The 19,887-nt window shown below is 46.1% G+C and overlaps 1 protein-coding gene across 1 annotated transcript in view; it reads left to right on the forward strand.

The window, feature by feature from the left end:
- The window catches only part of MVB12B (multivesicular body subunit 12B), a 390,107-nt gene that overhangs the window by 641 nt on the left and 369,579 nt on the right, over nt 1-19,887 (forward strand). The window lies entirely within an intron of this gene.

A 19,887-nucleotide genomic window follows, 5' to 3' on the forward strand; every position in this document is an offset into this window, starting at 1 on the left:
TGCTGTGCATGATTTACTACTATTTCTCTTTGGGTACACAGCTTTGATAAAATATTGCCTATGCACATATTAAACAAAGTGTTTGTTTATTTAATACAGCCGGAAACGGAGACTGCCTTTGATTTTTATTTTAATCTGTGGATGGTTTACTGGCTCACAGCCATTTCATAGATTATAATCCCAAAGGGGAGGGGGGAGGCTTTAGTAACTCGGTGTGCCAAATTGTCCCACAGCAGGTGTAAGTGGTTGATATAGTTCTTTTTTTCTTCCTGCTGAATTCTGCTCTAATTTTGTTCTTCCTATTATAAATCCATGACTCAAGTACCATAAGGCAAAAGTGCACAGTGGCAGTGGGCTTGTTCTATATGCTTGACATTGAAGAGTTTATCATACTGTTGGTGGTTCTTAAGCATACTTATAACAATAAATCTGTGGTACTGGTATGGTGTTTCCGCGCTTTGAGTTGCTCTCTGAGGATTCAGGGTAGGGTTGCTACCTAACTCCATCTTCTTAGGACCCCCCTGTCCCCTGTCTTGAACTTGGCCAGTGTAAATTTGAAAATGGTTGATCCGTGAGAGCCATTGCCGGCAGCTGTTTATACTACATTTAAATACAGGTCTAGCAAATTTGGGAATAACTGACAACTACATGTGAAGTAACTGAGAATTACAAGGAGATCTGCATGTGCAGTATTACCAGGATGGGTAACGGTGCATCTCCTGGTAGTATCCAAGTCGAGTTCCTAATGGTGCAGATGAGGAACAAACATGGCCATTGACCAGTTTACCAGGCATTTTTTTCTGTTCTGCGCTTGTACTGCCTGCTGTGTGATGAGGGGCAAGTTTCATGTCTTGGGCATTTGTCTTATGCATCATTGTTGTCAGATTTATCAGTTTTCACAAGAAGGTATCCACAAACGCAGCTCCCATAATCCATAAAATTCACAGAACTGGTTATTTGGTGTCCTGACTTCATGTAGCAAGTTGGCAGCCACATTCCAGGCCTAGTGCATGCCACTCAGCAAAATGTTAATCCACAGCCGCTTGTGTACACTGGACTAAACCCAGAGGACAGGTGGACCCATATTTTTTGGAAGCACCCAGAGTGATTATGCACTCAGGTTATGGGCCTTGTTTAAAACCCCACTTTTAGCTCTACTAGATTGTGAACGCCAGTTCTTCCCTGATCGTAACACATTCTAAGAGAATGCGCAAAAACCAGGTTAGACAAGTGGCAGATCAGCCCTGTGGTGTACTGCTGTTGTTTTGACCTCCTTTCTTTGGTGGAAGGCTTGAGAGCCCCACAAAGGCATATAATATCAGACATGCCTTCACTAACAGTGGTGGGTGTGGGTTGGAATAAAGGGTGTGTGACGCCTCTTGCACTTACAAAAGGTCCATTATCATTCATGTTTTGGTTTCTTTTGACACAACGATTTTGGAACCACAAACCCAATACTTCAAAACCACCTGTAGAAGCTGGAAGAGTGTCACCTTGTGAAAAGGAGGCACGGAGAAGCAAGCATGAGCCAACCTTATGCCCCTCCTCACCCGCTCCCTGCTTGCTCTACCCTTCAATATCCCCACCCCTTGCTAGATCACTTTGCTCCCTTTTCAGTAATGCCACCCTATCGTCACTCTGCCCTTCCCGGGCTTGGTGATCCCTCCCCACCACCTTGCTTCAATATATCGCTTCATCCACCTGACAAAGTGTCTCACACCTCCTCATGTGCCCGTGTTACATGCTGCCTACCACAGTGTGTGTCATCCATTGTTTTACATGGCTTGTGTTGTGTAAGCCACGTTGAAAACCCAAGTTTAACTTAAAATTCAGTGAGGCTGGCCAAAAGAGTCAATTTAAGAATTGTAATAAAGGAGTATAATATATTTTGTAGCAAGCGGGGTGGGCAATTGATTGCAAACAGCAGAGCTCTGCTTCTGCATTTTCTGGCACATATGCTAGAAGTTGAGGGGGCTGCCCGTCCTGTTCTCTAATACCTAATTTGAACGATTTGCAAAAGTTGGCCCAGAAAATGGATTGCAAGTAGTTGTTAGTGTGTCCAGTTTTATTTAGAAGGGAACCAGGTAGGAACCTAAGGCTATCCTAGCCCCAGAAATATTGTCATTAACACTATTCTTGGGTAGGAAATAAATATATTTTACATTGCTGTGTGGATACAACAGCCTGCTTCAAAGAGACCATCTGGATGGAAAACAACCGTGCTAGAACATAGTATCGCTCGTGTTGTAGGATTTATGCCTCCCTCGTACAGTGACTCACTAATCATATACTTGGCAGGACATTTTAGTTTTCTCTAGCTCTCTAAACTCTACACAGTCTTCTTTCAACCAGTCTTCATTAGAAGTGGGTTTTGTAGGTTGACTCCTGCACAGTAAGCGTGTAGCTTCCTGACTTTCTTGAACATTGTCGCCTCAACTTACATTGATGTAAAGAATGATAGCAGCCATGCTCTGGCCTATAACGACAGAAGGTGCAGAGGAGATAACTTTGGCTCTTTCCCTATAGAGCTCAGTGTGGACTATGATTCTCTTTGGAACATGGCTGCAGTTAGATCCAGCCAGTTAAAGAGTTGTTTGATTTCTCCCTTCAACCTGTAGGCAATCTATTCTGAAATCACTGTCAGCTAATGATCAAATCCATGGGCTGTCCAATGTACAGAGAGTTGGAATGGTAAAGCCTAGACCCTGATCTGTACTGTTCAGAGTGGCCGTACTCCTTTCCATTCAATGAAGTTTATGTACTATGGCCCTTATTGCTGTTCTATGAGCTATATATATATATCTATCTATATATATCCATATATATCCAACCAAAGTTTGCCCTTGCATGAAGTCGCCACACACAGGAGAGTTGGTCGCCTCTTTTATTGAAGGCTGCAGTGATCACAGTTCCCATTCCCAATCATGTTGCAAAAGCCATACACGTTTCAGACAATCCTCTGTCCTTGTTCACTGGCTGCAGGCAAAGAAACAGCAGCAAATGTGGAGCACCTGTTTTAAAGTTTGCCAAGTGGGTTAATTAAAAACAGGAGAACTGTGCGCACTGCCATTATCATTATAAATTGGCTAAATACAACAGCACCCACTGGGGATGTATATTAGTGGAACCGCAAATAACAAAATGCAAAGCGGCACACGCCCACTGGGGCGGGACTTGGCAAACTTTAAAACAATTAGTGGAAATTACGCAAGTACACCCTTTCATGTGATTATGAGTAATTTGGCACAACAATCCTACCACAGAGGCAAAGAAACAACAAAGTTAGCAAGTTCAGGCGGCTGCTACTGTATGTGTTCTGTTGCATTTAGCACTATTTTCTTAATGCAAAATGCATCCTCGGGTCCATTTCAGAAGCGAGGTTGCATTTTGCACTAAGAAAATAGTGCTAGGTCACTCTCCTCGCACAACTGCATGTGATTTTGCTGTAATTACTCATAATTACGATGCAGCAGATTACGTGCATTATGCCCACCCCTAACTGTTACTCACCTTCATACTCCTTGAACCCATGAGCTCATTGTGACTCGCAGCAGCGACTTGCTGCTGTTAACTTCAGATGGTTTCCACTTGTGCCCTGTGTTCTTCAGGCTTCACTGTCCCAGGCCCTGAAGCTGGATTGCGCCCCACCCCAAAGGAAGCAGAAAGGGCTGCTTGGAGACCGTCCGAGAGAGATGTGTTGTGCATTGATTGTTGATGTGCTTTGAGATGCTAGAACCGTGGTCTCTCAGCATGGGGAGACGTCTATAAAGTGGAAACACAATTCCTGTACTTTTGAGGACTTTGCTTCAAAGCTTTGTAGATGTTCTGCAGTGGAGACGAATAAAGCTCCCTTTATATTCTTTGGAGGGTGGAGGTTCTCCTGTGTAGTGGGGGGGATCCTTGCACAGCTATGCTCTGAATTTCAATCCCTGCACTGTGAAGATGCAAGTAATACCACAGGGAAGTACCAGTATAGTGTTCACAGTTTTATGAGCAAATATATAGTAACACATTAGAATACCTGACTGCCAACGCTATCTCTTTGTTCATGAGGTTTTGTCTAAGGAGAGCCTTGTGACAATGCGTGAGTTTACCCTGTAAGATACACAATCTGTGTGTCTCTCACCCAAGGTGCCCAACTGGTACCTGATTGTACAAGATGTATGAGAATGGGCAGTAATGATTCTGTGTGTAATGCTTGTTTTAGTTAGTAGGTGTGAGAGTGGAATAATGGCGCTCTCTGTGTTTCTCTTCTCACCGAAATATTGATATATGGAATTATGGTCAGATGTAGATAAGGGAATTCAGTTATCCATTTTACCTATCAGAATGTTTTGTAAAATATTGTGCATATTTACAATAGAAGGTGCGCCCACCAAGCGTTCACCCACAGGATTATCTTGACATACAGACTACTCTGGAGTTGTCACAGCAGACAGTTTAGGGCACTGGTATACAATCGAAATGGGCACAAGTGTGTCAACTGCACACTTTCAATGGCTGGCATGAACTGTGGTGTTTGGGTTGCCATTGTCAACCTTGTGGGTACCTAGTAGTATCTGTATAATCGTGGCCAGTAAATGACCTCTTGTTATTGATTTTCTATGGGCCTAATTTTTATGGTTGGGGTTCTCCTGATACTCGAGTCTTGTTGGTAATACTGCGTGATGATGTTAAGGCTTGGTATATCATATGGTTGCCAATTGATTCTTTTCACAAACATGAAGGACGCAAGTGAGCTGCATGTGTTCTCATGTGTGCCAATTTACTATGTGTCCTACTCAACAACTAAAATGAATGCGTACAGTGGCGGCTGGTGAACTTTCAAAGTGGTGAGGTGTAAAAGTTGGAGGCCAGTTTAACTCGGCGACCAATTGAAGCAAGTGAGTCCGACAGACATAAAGGGGGTTGAAAAAAGAGTGGGAAACGGCCCATTTTAGACGTGGGTCCCTTGCTCACTGCGCCACTGGATTCAAGCTAGCCTGGCTGAAGAAGAGTGACATACCCTGAAACCGGTCCCAGGATGCTTGTTTCTGGTCCAGGGAGGACCTGGCCTGGCAGTTCGGTCTGGACTGTTCCCATGGGGCACAGGTTCAGGACTGATTTGCATATGGCTGGATCCAAACTGGGGTGGCGTAGTGGACAAAAGAACGATGGATTGAACCCAGATCTTTTGACTGGGGGAGAATGTTTGCATTGTCAGCATTCCGTCCATCATTTGTTTGCTGTAACATTTGAATTTTTAAAAAACATGAAAGAAGCGACAATATCCTGCTGCATTCATTATTTTCTACAGTTACTGTAGTGTGAAAATTTAGAGTGCCACGCGTAAGCCTTTTAATTATCTTACCTGCACACATGCACTCCATCTGGTACTGAAAAGTATTCAGGACATATTGGTGATCTCACAACGAGTAGACATTGCAAAATTAAAAATATGATTTAGGATATAACTGATTCAAAGGATAAACTTAGTATTTAACTGTGAGGGTCTTTATTTAATAGTGAGATCCTCCAATTTCTATGAAAACAGCCTCTAAGATTCTTCTTACAGTTTAGTTATGACATAAACATACGTAATAAGATAAGTACTCTATTCTGTTAGTTCATCATAATTGAATTTAGAAAACATTGTTAGTACCTCATAGTTGTCTTTATTTGAATCCGTTTTCAAGTGTGAGCTACTACAAAATAGAGAGCAAGGAGAGCTACCTATCTAGTGACTGAATTGTACAATGTGAAACCTGAGATCCTGGGGGTCAATCCCAGCTCTCCCGCTTAACTAAAATTGTGTGATCCTAGGGAAATATTTCATTTCACAAATTTGCCTTTTTCTTCATTAATACAATTCCGATCATTTTTTGGGATAATTTTTTTGCCGAAGCAACAACACACTGTAAGGAATCTATTTTGGGATCTCATTTTCGCGTCACCAGCCACCCCTCGACTATACAAAACGGCAGTAAAATGTATACCTTTAGAGAATGGACTAGTTATTACAGGTTGGTAGGCAGAAAGTGACATAGGACTTTACCCTAAAAAACAACAAGTAAAGAAAAAGAAGAAAGGACCAACTCGATACAAGGCACAAATAGAAATTGAAACAGGACAACACCCAGATCAACTAATGGAAAGGGTGCTAGGACTACTTTTCAGGCTTTAAACCCAGATCAACTAATGGAAAGTGTGATAGGACTACTTTTCAGGTTTTGTCATCTGCAGATAAAGGTGCAGCCACCTTTGAATGACCCACTCTCAATGTGTTGCTCCCTAGAGAGTCCAGACATTCTTAATTATCCTGTTCCACAGGTACACAGATGAGACCACCCTAACTATACAGTCCACTCATGGCGGTACCTATGCAGACTTGAGCTAGCCCAAGCTACCCCCCTTCTCCCTCCCCACACCCCAAGACCTGCAGCTTCATGCCCCCTGATCCTGTACTACCCCTCACATCTCGCTTTACATCAATATATCCAATCCCATCCCGCACACTCAAAATTATGCCCCCCTTAATGGCCCAAGCCCACAACAGCTCATAACTCCCCCCAACCACACCCTCACCTATCCTCAAACTGGTTACATATTCCCCCCTCATACCTTACCCATACAACTCCTCCCCAACATCACATTGCCTGACACACACTCCTCACCTCTCTCTACCCATACTGACTAGCATCATCTCCAATATGGAGCACACAGAACTTCATACGTATACCATCAAGTACCAACCTAACCTTACAAAAAAAGCAGCCAAAAGCTTTAAACATAACCTACTAATATCATATCCCGAGACCCCAATCTCAGACCTCTACTTCTCAACAGGCAAAGGATACATAACTAACAACATCATCTTTTATACTAAGAGAAGAGCCCGATGGAGGAAAGCCATCCTCGCCCTATTCTCGGTCGCCTCCACTAAGAAAACAGCACATGGCCTCAGGATCTCTATCACTCCCTCCCCATTCTGCAAAGCCGCAGCAACAATGACCATATATCATAATGGGATCCTCCTCATACAATCATCAGACCGTAAGCTAGACCTACTGGGTAACCTCTTTCCTCACATCAAGGAAAAAGTTGTATAACCACATTACATTTCTCCCCCTCCCCCCCCCCCCCCTCAACCCTCCTGGCGGTCCTAATATCAATACACACTCTAACTCCCCACCTCAATCCCCCTCAAGACATTTACTTCTTACGACCCCACCGGAAGATACAAACACCCCAGTCCCAACAGGCACCCCTGGAGATGACATGCATCCCCCTATCTCCTACTATACTCCTAGTACTATAAACATTTTCACTACCCCAACAGACACCGCTGGTGATAACATGAATCCCCGTACCTCCAACCCTACTCTTAATACTATAAAGATTTCCACTGCCCCAACCCCACCTCACATCCATCCAACTCATACCTCTCTGCCTCACGCCATTCCACCCCCCCTCCTCCTCCTGATAGCCACCCAAGTAGACTTCATTACGACAAACCAGATTACAATTTCCCTTCAAAACACATACAGGACCCCACTACACCTACCACACCCCTAGTCCAAACAATAAGCACACTACCCAAACCAGACCCCAGACTTGATGAAATCTTACTCTCACTGCAAGAAGTCAAAGAGGATCTCCAAATCCTACGTGACCTGATTCTACTTCAAACCAAGATCAAACGATCTGACCAGGACTCCTGGACAAACCTCCACAGTAACCGCTCCAATTACATCCACCAGCTGCACCCACGTCCCCTGAAACATCAGCCCCTAAGATGGAGAACAGTTGTTTACCCCAATACCTCAACCCGCCCGGTCCGAAGGAAAAATCCTTTATCGACTAATGACATACATTCCCTACTCCGCTCCTATGATCTCCCTCAGCACACCTATAACACAATGCACACGGACAACATTCATAAACTTTCTCAATCCAAACCATCCCCTCCAAAACTCACAGTTCCAAAGCACAACACTAGAGGTATAGTCGAAAATAACCTTATGCGAGTCCCCCTCACACAGGAACCCCCAATCCCCATCAAGACACGTCTCAAATGTATACTTCTAAACTGTAGATATGCTTCAAGACATGTGGCTGATATACTCACTCATGAACCTGACCTCCTAATTTTGACCGAAACATGGCTAAATTAATTCTCTACCTCCATCCTCGACATACTGGTATCCCCAAATCATGATATCACCAGATTAGATAGAATTGATAGGCCAGGCGGCGGTATTGCTTGCATACATCTGAACAGTCTCTCAGTGAACCGCTCACATTCACCGGTATTATCCTCATGCGAATACCTCTGTCTAGACATCACATACCAAACCAATATGTTCACTGCACAGATTCTACCACCTGCCAGGTGACAACCTTGCCTTCATCGAATACTTCAAGGATATCGTGACTACAAATTCTGGTCACCAAAATACTCAAATATTCCTTGGAGACCTCAATCTCCATTGGAATGACGTTAACAATTCAGCGGTAAACAGCCTCAAAGCCTTCCTCTCTGACCTTGACCTCACCCAGATTTGTAACCGCCCCACACACGACAAAGGCTCAATACAAGATCTGGTCATTTCCAAGGCTAATTCCATTCAGCCTGTGATTGGTCTGACCACCATATCATCACATTCTTCATCAATGAACCAGTAAAAGTATACTATGCTCAAAGAACTAAAATATGGAAGAGGAATCTAAAAAATGCCGGTACCGACTTAATCACAACCTCTACTGCCAACCTCCTGCTTTCCCCTGAAGGCCTATCTGATGTTCAAGAGTTGACTAACCACTACTTTCATTCCATGACCTTGATATTAGACACAGCTGCTCCCCTACAATTGAAGAGAGTATACACAAAAGACTCAAAACCATGGTGTGATGGTAGACTCAACGAGTACAGTTGATCCCTAAGATTAATTGAACGCCAATGGAGATCAGCAACATCTCCTGTCCAACTCAAGCTGCTAAGAACAATGAGAAACTCCTACTATAGAAAGATCAGACGATCAAAAGCAGACTTTTTTAGTATGCAATTGGACCAAGCTAAGAACCGACCCAAAAAACAATTTGAACGAATCAAAACACAATCTAAAGTTTTACTCCTCCCCCCCCCCCCCCCTCCCCCCCCACCCCCAAGCCAACCCGGGCACACTACCCACCTGCGAAGAATTTTCCTCCTTCTTCACTATGAAGACAGAAAACCTAAAGTCTGACCTCATTAACGACTTAATAACTCTTACTGACACTCACACGGACACTTCATCTCCCCCTCCAGGAACCCCAATCGTTTTCTTGCCAAAGTATGACCTCAAAAATAACGCCATTTGGTCCTCCTTCAATACGTACAGAGAAGATGCCATATTAAAGGTGTTCATGGCTTTGAACCCCTCCAATCACATCACAGACCCTCTACCCACAAATTACCTAAAAGTCTTCATTCTGATGTTGCTTCCACTATGGACCAAGATTATAAATATCTTTCCACTTCAAGGAATCCTCCCAGAAATCCGGGCAGGTAGCCCCCACCCCAAAGAAACCAACGGCGGACCTCTCTGACATAAATAATTACCGTCCAATATCCAACATCTCAACTCTGGCCGAACTCTTGGAAAAATGTGTTCACACACAACTTGCCAACCACATAGACCATTTCAACCTGCTCAACCAATACCAATCAGACTTCCGTGCAGAACACAGTACTGAATCAGCCATGACCCATATAGCCGATGACGCACTAAAAATCCTGGACCGAAACGAAGCCTGTTTGCTAATCCTACTCGACCTATCTTCGACCTTTGACACCATCGAACATCACAACTTGCAAGATTTCCTGAAACACAGAATGCGATTATCGGGATCAGTTCTCAACTGGTTCACCTCTTCCTTCAAAATAGATCACAAAGATTCAAGGCTAATCCATCCCTGTCCAATTCCGTCCCAGTCACTTTAGGAGTCCCTCAGGGATCATCCCTCTCCCCTACACTTTTTAACCTATTCATGGAGCCACTCACCGACAATCTCAGCTCTTCAAACGTCCAGTATCATATGTACGCAGGTGATACTAAATTATATTTAAAGATCCACTCTCTAGAGGACATCAACTCTCTGAACTTAACACTACAAAAAACTCAAACTTGGCTGGCCAAAAACCATCTGAAACTAAACACCCTCAAAACTGAATTCCTCCTAATCGCACCTCCCAACCAATCTACCATCATTCAAGAATGGCCGAAACATCTAACCGCACTCAACTGCCAACCTCTTATTGTCGACTCTGCGAAATCACTGGGTTTAATGCTTGACCGAAATCTAAACATGCAGGAACACAGCGTCGCAACAAAAGGAGCAAACTTTCAGATGAATACCTTGAGAAAATTAAAGCCCTTCCTTCCAGCAAATGACTGCAAACTGTCAGTTCAAGCACTAGTAATCCCAAGAGTGGAATGTGGAAGTGTTTCTCGCTGCGGTCTTCCCAGGTCAACGACAGCTCCTCTAAGAGCATCAATCAACGCAGCAGCCAGACCCATCACAGGCTCTAAAAGTAACTGTCACATCTCCCCTGACCTTAGAGCTCTCAACTGCCTACCTTTCGAAGCCAGAATTACACTAAAAATCGCATGCATGACTCACAAGGCCAACCATCACAACACTCCGAGCTACCTGGCCCAGAAACTGGTGCTTTCCTGTGGTAGCAGATCTTCAAGGAGCTCCAGTAACCTTCTACTGAAACCACAACGATTTGCCAAGTAGAAAACGTACAACCGGGCAGTCTCGGAGATTGCTCCCAGGATTTGGGATGCACTGCCACCAGTAACCAGACTGAATCCATCCTCTGCATCTTTCAAAAAAGAAGTGAAATCTCTTCTCGTCCAAATTCACATGAACTATGTATATACCTCGTAATACGGCTGCTGTTCTGTGTAGTACATATCTATGTTGTTTTGTTTCAAATATCTCCCCTTGTAAAGCGCCCCGATACCCGTAAGGGTCTTGTTCGTGTATGTAAAACATGCAAAATAAATAAATTATCTCATATGAGAGCTCCTTCAAATATGAAAGTTCAGGATGTGCACTGTACAAAAACCTCTTGTTTTCATTTGATAGACTCAATTTAGTGCAATATATAATAAGATTCTAGGCCACATATAGAGTGCACACGTCATCTGACTTGATGTTTAGATCAGAAATTGTGTTATAAAGTAGTAGGCAGAATGTTTTTACTAAGCTCATGTGTAAGAACTATCATTTTTGTAATAAGTGCCACTCAGTCAGGGCTGGACTGGCCGTAGCGGGCACCAGGCGTTTCCGCAATGGGCCGCTAGGGTGGGGGCCGATTTTGTTACAGGGCCGTTTTTGCAGCATAGCTGTAATATCGCCCCCTGTAACAAAATCGCCCGAAACCGGCCCTGGCAAACAGCTTGGTCACAGTCCCAACCACCTGGGGGGCCAGCCGAGCACTTTGCCAGGGACGGTTTTGGTTTCCAATCCGGCCCTGCAATCAATTCAGTAGTATAATCTGTTGTACTAAGGATGAAACACTTCCTCTGTCCACCCGCACCCTTCTCAATGTTCTCCTTTCCCAGATCCTTTTCTGTCCTCTTGCTCTCTGTCTTTTATCTTCGCTTTGTTTTCTCCCCCATACTCTTTCCTTTCCTTCTTCTGTCTACTTCTCCAGCTCTCCTGTCTGTTGGTCCGAGCTTTGGTATTTTTCTATCACTGCGTTTGCTGTGAGTTGTCAGATCCCATCTGAACTGGTTGGCTTTCTCAGATTTAGGGAGGGCGTGCAGGTGGTAAGGTTGAGATGCTGTTAAAAATGTCCATTTAAGCGATCTCAATGTATAGCTTCAAATGTTCTCTCATTGGGAAAAGGAGGAGCGCTATTCAATTACCAATGTTTACTGGGGAGACCCAGTTCAATTAAGTCTAACACAGTTCTAGTTGCATCGGCCCTGTCTGAGTGCTTTTCTCGGTGCTAATATGTTGACAGGTTGTCGTTCAAGCCCCGACTTTATAGCTATGCTGAGCAATCATGCTGAGACTGTGGGTACTTCTAAATAGGGAAATGGCCTATATTTGCATTTCTCCATCTCCAATGCACTTAGAGTTCAGGTTGTCTCCGTTGGCGGCCTGTGTTCTACTTGGTGTCCACTAGAACATTGAGACTGGTGGCTGTGGTGCTGACTTGTTGGTGCCCCAACCACTCAGGGAGAAGTGACGTCAGCCCTGCCTTGGCATGGACAGGCCAGATCAACCCCAGACTGCCTGTAGATAGCAGTACCTGAAAAGGGCCACTGTCACTGCAGCACAGAAAGCCAGCCTTGGTGGGTCAGCCCTGTGTGGTGCTTGGCTCGTTCAGTGTATACTTAGGAGCATCAGAGGAGGGTCAATGACAGTGCTGCACACACTGTGCACCCTGCTTCAGACACTTAGATTTCCCTTACTTTGATGCTGACTGTGAGAAGTTGGCCTGGTATATGCCGTCCACTAATTAAAGTGGGCACCTTGTACCAGTCCAAGCAACCCTTATGGTGATTTAAGAGGTCAAAGATAACCTTAGAATGCTATCCAAGTGGTAGCTGTGGAGAGCGGCCTTTAGGGTTAGTCTTGAAGGAATATTAAGCAGCTTGTTTGAACAGAATGCAACCTTACAGTATTGATTAAATGAAAGGGAAACCACACAGTAACTCTAAAAATAAGTATTTATTAGTATAACACACTAAAAGCATGACACAGTATCTCCTACAAGAAAAATACTCCTAAAGCACACTACTGTAGCAAAGAAACAATCGTAAGTAGCACTAATACACAGTGGGCTCCAGGGGCAGACCAAACCATATACTAAAATAGTGGTATAAGAACAACGACTCTGGTCGAGACAGTGTCTTGAGGATGTAGAATCGTTGGGACCCCAAGGCACCACCCAAGGTGAGTAAGTAGGGACCACATGGAGGACGGGTGCAGTGTAGGAACACGACCGCGTGCGCCATACAATTCTATCGGAGAGTCGCGGTTGCAGTTTTAAAGTTTAAGGACCCTTCTCAGTGGACGTTAGGAGATTGGAGACCTACCCCACCCGTGGGTACCGTAGTACCAGAGTTACCTATCCCAGGGAAGCTGGGTGCATAGATCTGATGTGGCGTCGGAAACCGCCGTCGATCCCTATGGAGGACTTCGAAGAAGAGCCACTGCAATGAAGAAGAAAAGTGTCAGTCGGAATCCAAAGGTGGATTCTTGTTGAAGAGTACCTGAAAGCAGAGGGGACACTCTGGAGTGACCAGGGGCTCGGTAGATGAACGCCTACTGATGTCGGGTGCTTCAGGTGTGTTGAGGGGGTTCTTGACTCTGCAGCCACCGGGACCAGGAGACGTCGAGGACGACCAGGGGCCGGATACGAGCTGTCCCATGAAGGATGTCGAGTGCTGAGGGGTCGGTGTTCGGCAGGAGCACCCCCATGCCTTTGCAGCGGCAACCCATGAGGATGGTTAAGAGAGGTTACGGTTCAGACCAGCAAGGTCCAGGAGACTCACCAAACACAGGGGAGTCGGGGCAAGCCTGGAGCAACCAGGGGAGCCCAAGGAAAGCAAAGATGCCCCTCTAGAGGACCCACAGCCCGGAGGCTCAGGAGTCGCAAAGGGACCTCGAGCAGTTTCACAAAGCAACAGCCCACGGAGCACTCAGTGCGAGGAGGCTGAAGTTTTTTGGGGGAAAGAGTGCCAGAGGTTGGGGCTACTCTGAGCCCAGTGCACTTGGAAACGCCAACAAGCATATGCACTTGCAAAAGTACGCAGTGCACAGGGGTACGGGTATTGCAGCCCCCACGAGGGATTCTGACCTCAGACTTGATCAGAGGGCTGCTCGGACCTCGAAGGACTTTGAAACCCACCTCCTGTGTTGCTGGAACCTTCAGAGTCTGCAGGAGCTCAGGAGCAGCAGACCGGTCAATGGGGATGTGGTGCCGGCGGTTGCAGGGGAGTGACTTTGGTTCTCCTTGATGCTCCATAGATCCTGCACGGAGCCTGTATTGTGCATGGGCACAGACAATGCTTTGGACGGAGTGGGGGACTATGTCGGGCCCAAACAAAGTCCAGCGAAGTTCAGAGTGTCCAGACGGTCGAAGTTCAGTGGTTTCTGGTTCAGAATCTTGTCCATGTCGAATCAAGGGTCTTACAGCCAGGTAAGCCCTTTTGTACCCATGGAAGAGGGTTGGACAGATTCAGGGGACCCTCCCACGGGAGGGTCTGCACAGTGGGGAGGTTACTCTCATATCCTTTGTCCAGTTTTGCGCCAGACCAGGAGCCAACGGCTCCCAGGACTGGTTTGAACTGGACTATGCACAGGGACACCAAATATGCCCCTCATGCAGACTTTCGGTCGCTGGCAAGCGCACCTGCCCAGCCCTAATACAATCAATCCTGTCTGGGAGGTGGTCACGCCTCCCTGTGACAGGATGCCTGTTGTTCTGCCTTCCCCTGCTCGAGCTTGGCTCAGCAGCAGGAGGGCAGAATTGTGTCTCTGGTCGGCAGCAGCACTTTTGGGCTGGCCGGGACTAGAAGGCTGGTACCGGGACACCAGGGACCTTACAAAGCTTGTTTCAGAGGAGTGGAATCATACCTCCCACAATGGTACCAGTGTGGGAGGTATGATTCCACAATGTTTGATACCAAACACGATAGGGTTACTTTCAGCTGTTTTAGAGTTAGCCATTACGCGGTCGCAAAATGCCACTCTATATGTCGTAAATGGCTGCAGCACTAACAACCAGGGAGAATGGACTCCGTAGGCTGCAGGGGTGTCCTGCTCATGCAGTGGCACCCTCTCACTTAGAACCAAGCAACCTGCCTTCAGGATTGTTAAAGCGATCCCAGAATGCTTGTTTCCGGTCCAGGGAAGACTTGGCTTGGCAGTACGGGCTGGACTGTTCCCATGAGGCACAGGATCAGACTGATTTGCATTTGGCCATGTCTGAACTGAGGTGGTGGAGTGGGCTAAAGAATGATGATGGATTAAACCCAGGTCAGTTGACTGGGGGTGAGTGTTTGATTTGCTCAAGCGCTCCGTCCATCATCCTCTTTGGTATCGTTCAGGATTGTTAAGGCCGTCTGCTATAGAGGTGACATATAGGTTTTAAGTGGGTGACCTTAGATATAGTAAACCTAAATGTTACGTAAGTGGTGCATGCACCAACTTACGCAGGCTGCATTGGCAGGCCTCTAGTTCCATTTTGCATGACCTCTCGGGGTGGCATAATACATGCCATGGGAGGCCTCTGGGGTACCTATCCCCTGGGTACATGGGTACAATAAACTAGGGACTGACAATCTGGAGTGTACCAAAGTACATAACATAACAGTTAAGGGAGAAAGCAGATAGACTGGGGTCCTGGTTAGCAGAATCCCAGTCAGACTAGTCAAAAACCAGTAGAGCAGCAGGCAAAAAGTGGGGTAACTATGCAGAAAGATCCTACCTTCCTACACTGACAGTGGCCTGGATTACTGTGTTCGGTGTGCTTGTTGCTCTAAGGTACTACTTTAGTGGACAGCTTTAGCGCCGCTCTCCATCTAGGGCAACACTTCCTCAGCCCATGAGGCTCTAAACACACTGCATGGTCTGTCATGTTCCACATGCTGTCCAAGTGGGCTTCATGAAGGGGTCATCCCGGACCTCGTCCAAGACGGGTATTACGTACTGCATTAATTGAAAGCTGAACGTCATCCTGTACAGGTAGGCCATGGCATGAGCCTCCCATAAATCATCATCAACAAGCATTATTCGGTTAAAAAAACAATGAAAGCATGAATACATAAAATAATTCATATCTCCATAAAAATATGCCTAATCAACTACAATATTTCATAACAGTTTTAAAAGGAAGAAATAAATTAAGCCGTCGTTAATAATGGGCACCTCGGGCTTGGAGAGACCACAGTACTTCTGGGCCAACTCAATCCCATTTGGGCGGCATGGCTCTCTCCACATAAACCGATTTAGGAAGGGGTGGTAGAAATTAAAGACAAATTAGAGCAATCTGGGGAAGGTGGAGGGTGCATAATTATTTGTGGTTCATTTTATTGCAATTCAGTTGCATGGTGCATCAGTCACTACCTGCTCCTGACGATGCGTTGAAGCACTTTTCAGTCTGTGGGCCTCCATGGATGTAAGAGTGTGTACATTTGCACCTTTACATGTCCGGTGCGAGTAGTGTAAGAGCCATGCATGAGGACTGGTGTTTATGAAGCGCCAACCGTTTGCTACTGTGCCCCCAATTGCCATGGCATGCTTCAGACAAAAGGAATGATGAAAGTTGGTGGGTAGATTTTAGAAGAGGGGAATGCCAGCTTCTTCAAGTCCACCTAGCTCAGTTGAGCGAAAGTCTGTCGCTCTTCTTACTCCTCAGTTGGAATTGACAGCTTCCAACAAGCAAGCCCTCTATACACGGAGCTCCTCCTACTCGGACACGTATTCAGTGGCTTCAAAGGTTGCCTTTTGCAAAACACAATAAGGCAGTGCGTACTGGAATAAGTCACGTTTTCAGCCCTCTCCAAACATAAAGCGCAGGCATGACTACCACTCTTCAGGGCCTGGAAATAGGTGCTCAGGGCTGTCTGGGCTAAAGAGGATGAGGCAGTGAAGAGACTGCTGTCATCCACTTACATTATGCACAGGGCCTTCACCAAGGCTGTGCACATGGGGAAGAATACTGTGTCCCCCGCAAGGGACAGACAAGCATTGGCATAGCCAATAGGTCTCGCCTTTGGGACCTTATAAGTGTTTAGCCATGCAACAGTTCCATAACTAAATACTTATAAGGTCCCAAAAGCGAGACCTATTGGCTATGCAAAGCGGCCGCGAAAGTGAAAGTGATCGCAATCGTGATCACGATCAAACATCAAAGCGGCCGCCGTGAAAGTGAAAGTAATCGCGCCCGTGCACATGCACTGTAGCTCTAGGCTGGCCTTGTAGCACTTTTTGGAGCCCTCTCAATAAGTCTCACCAGACCAGTGCATGTGCTGGGTCAGGCGAGACCTAAAAAATGACTAATCACTGTATGGCTTCAAAATAAAGCCATACGGTCATTGACCACATCCTGTAATACTCCTGCTCCCACGATGCCTTGTAAGTGCAGGCCTTGGGGACAGGCCAGACTGGACCGCTCTTACCAGAACCAGTGCTTTTGTTGCTCTCGTGCTGTTTATAATCGTAAACCGCATGAGAGCAACACAATGATGGTTGTGTCAGTTGAGCTCAGTACTCCAAAGGGGACCCTCTCGAGCAGCTCGGCTCCCCTGGCTCTGTAACACAGCACGGGTTCAAAAGACCTGAAGTGAATGTGGGGCGGGTCACGGTAATAGACCTATCCGACCCGGCATGTGCTCTTGACTTCATCCATGATGCCTGCCAGGCTGCCAATCAGCAAGTTTGGCCCCGCCCTGTCAGACCTCTAAGGAACAAAGTGCTGCGGTGGGGGCGGGGGGCACTGGGACAGCATTAAATGAAAACTTTACTCAGTGGCACTTTTGATAGATGTGATGGCTCGTAGCGGGGGTGGGCAATTTCCTGACGTCCCACTGGATAAGCCGCCACTGTATACTTACAAAATAACAGGAAGATAAGCATGTGAAGGATGGCATGACCCAGGCGGGCAACTAGAGCCAAATTTCGGGGGGGGCTGAAAAAGATTTCGGGGGGGCTAAGTCTTAGAGCCATAAGCAGAGTGGCTGTAAGAAGGGGTGAAACCACAACAAAAGCCTCATTAACGAGTAAATGGTCTTTTAAAGACCCGTGAAGTACTCGGGTGCGGCTGCAATTAGATGGACGCCAGCCCGCGAGGCTGTCTCAGCCCGGCTTACACACACGACGGGGGGGGCTGAAGCCCGGTGAGCCCAATGGGTGTTGCGCGCCTGGCATGACCGCTTTCTGTGCAGTCTTTGTTGTTTCACTCACAAAACAGGGTATGGTTACTCATTGGGCTAGGAAGCTCCTTTTCCACACATACTGTAGAGAGGCTGAAACTTATTCTAATGTTTTGTCAGGGTTGCTGCATAATTACCTGATCAATTGGAGAATGTTTCCTATTGTAAACCCTTTTTAAAGTAGAAGTCGTGGCTTTAGTACTGTGGTACAACTGAGTTGTCCCTGGTATCTCTCCTTGTTGGGCACAATGATTCAGTAAGGGGGTGTGAAAGGGCTGTGTTCTAGTCTAACTGCTGCCAGGGGACCCTGATGGCCTGTTTTACCTGGCTTCCCATGTTAGCAGTAAGGATCAGTGTAGATTTGGAATAGCTGAATGTGGGGCCCTAATGAACGGATGAGGGTGAACCGCGTCTCCTAATTGCGGCAAGTTTACAGCAGACACGTTGATCTTGAGGCTGAGCAGTTACTCAACTCACACCACATATGAGTGGTCTCTGATGTAATTGGTGTTATTGTTACTCAGGATTACTTGCTATATTAACCTCAGAAAGATAAAGAACTAAGGTAGCCACCCACACCTGCACACTGATCCCTTAAGACTGAGATCATGCCTGAAAGTATTCTACTACCCAAGGTGTGGTGCATTTGCTCCTAGAATCTTTTTGCTTACAATTCGACTTGAGGTGCTCGGTTGGACAGTAAGTCTGAGTCATCAGTTAGTTGGGGAGTGTAGTATAACTTCCAGAGGGCCCTCTGGTCTGATATTAAAACTGGAAGCAAGTCCAATTCAACACCAGACCAACCCTGCACGTGCACACGTGCACACGTCTCTGCTTGAAGGGGGAACGTGCTCCTGGAATGAAGATGACTGTGTTTGAAAAAACCATCCACCCCTTGGTACACAGTACATGTAAATACTGTTGAATCGACTGCTGATTGATAGTCCTGTCTGGGATCAAGTGAGTTATGAGACTTCTTTTCAGCTGATGGACAAAGTATGCCTTAATGGAGGGCACTTTATGCGCACAATGGGTATTACAAACCGAAGCATATTATAGGTCCTGTAAACTCATTCAGTATAGGCTGCTGTTGTGGGACAATCGGGAAAATAAAAATCAGATGGTTACATTTTACCCCCCTCACGACCCCCCCCCCCCCCCCCCCCTCCACCCCCAACCATGCTGGTGGCTTCCCAGTGACTGCCTCTTTGTCTGTTTCACTAGCATGATTGCTGTCATATGAAAGATAGCCTTGATGTTACTATATAGTGATTAAGGCTTCATGGCAGTGCGCCTAAACATGCCTGGTATGACGTTTCAAAGGTTTTGTTCTTCACCATCACATAGATTTTCCACAGTGCCTCCTAACTCTGTCCCAGCAGGAACATCTGACACTGCTTTAGAGAGTTGCGTTGAGGTTGTCTGTGTGGCCCTTGGTCCACCAGGCTTTGCTGATCGAGGTTCAGACCCCACTAGGTCATCCTATTGCATTCCTCCCTCTGAAGAATGCTTCAGCAGCTCAGCTCGCTTGTGTGATTATCATTCATTTTTCACTCCACCGACGCATATTTACATAAATCCCCTGCTCGCTCCATAACATATTATGTTATGCTATTGTTGTGTTATGTAGATTTGTAGAGTGCCCTGTCACCCATGAGGGTATCTTGGCACTGAGCAGGTGTGAGTCTAGCCAAACCCAGATCGTAGTGGAACTAATTGAAAAGCCAGGTCGTCGTCTTTTGTTTCTTGTGAAATTCGAAAAGTGAGGACAATGAAGGTGACGGTCATTCCACGCTTTATGAGCAATGTAGGAGAAAGCTGCACCGCCGGATCTGGTTTACTGTATGGAATGTGTGCAAATAGGAGTCCAGACAAGTGGAGATGTCTGGAAGGTTTGTGAAAGCAGATGCGATTGAGGTATGCTGGGCCAATGTTATCTAGTGCCTTGAAAGTGTGGTTGAGGAGT

This window comes from Triturus cristatus, chromosome 1_2 (assembly GCF_964204655.1).
Source record: "Triturus cristatus chromosome 1_2, aTriCri1.1, whole genome shotgun sequence".
Lineage (NCBI taxonomy): Eukaryota > Metazoa > Chordata > Amphibia > Caudata > Salamandridae > Triturus > Triturus cristatus.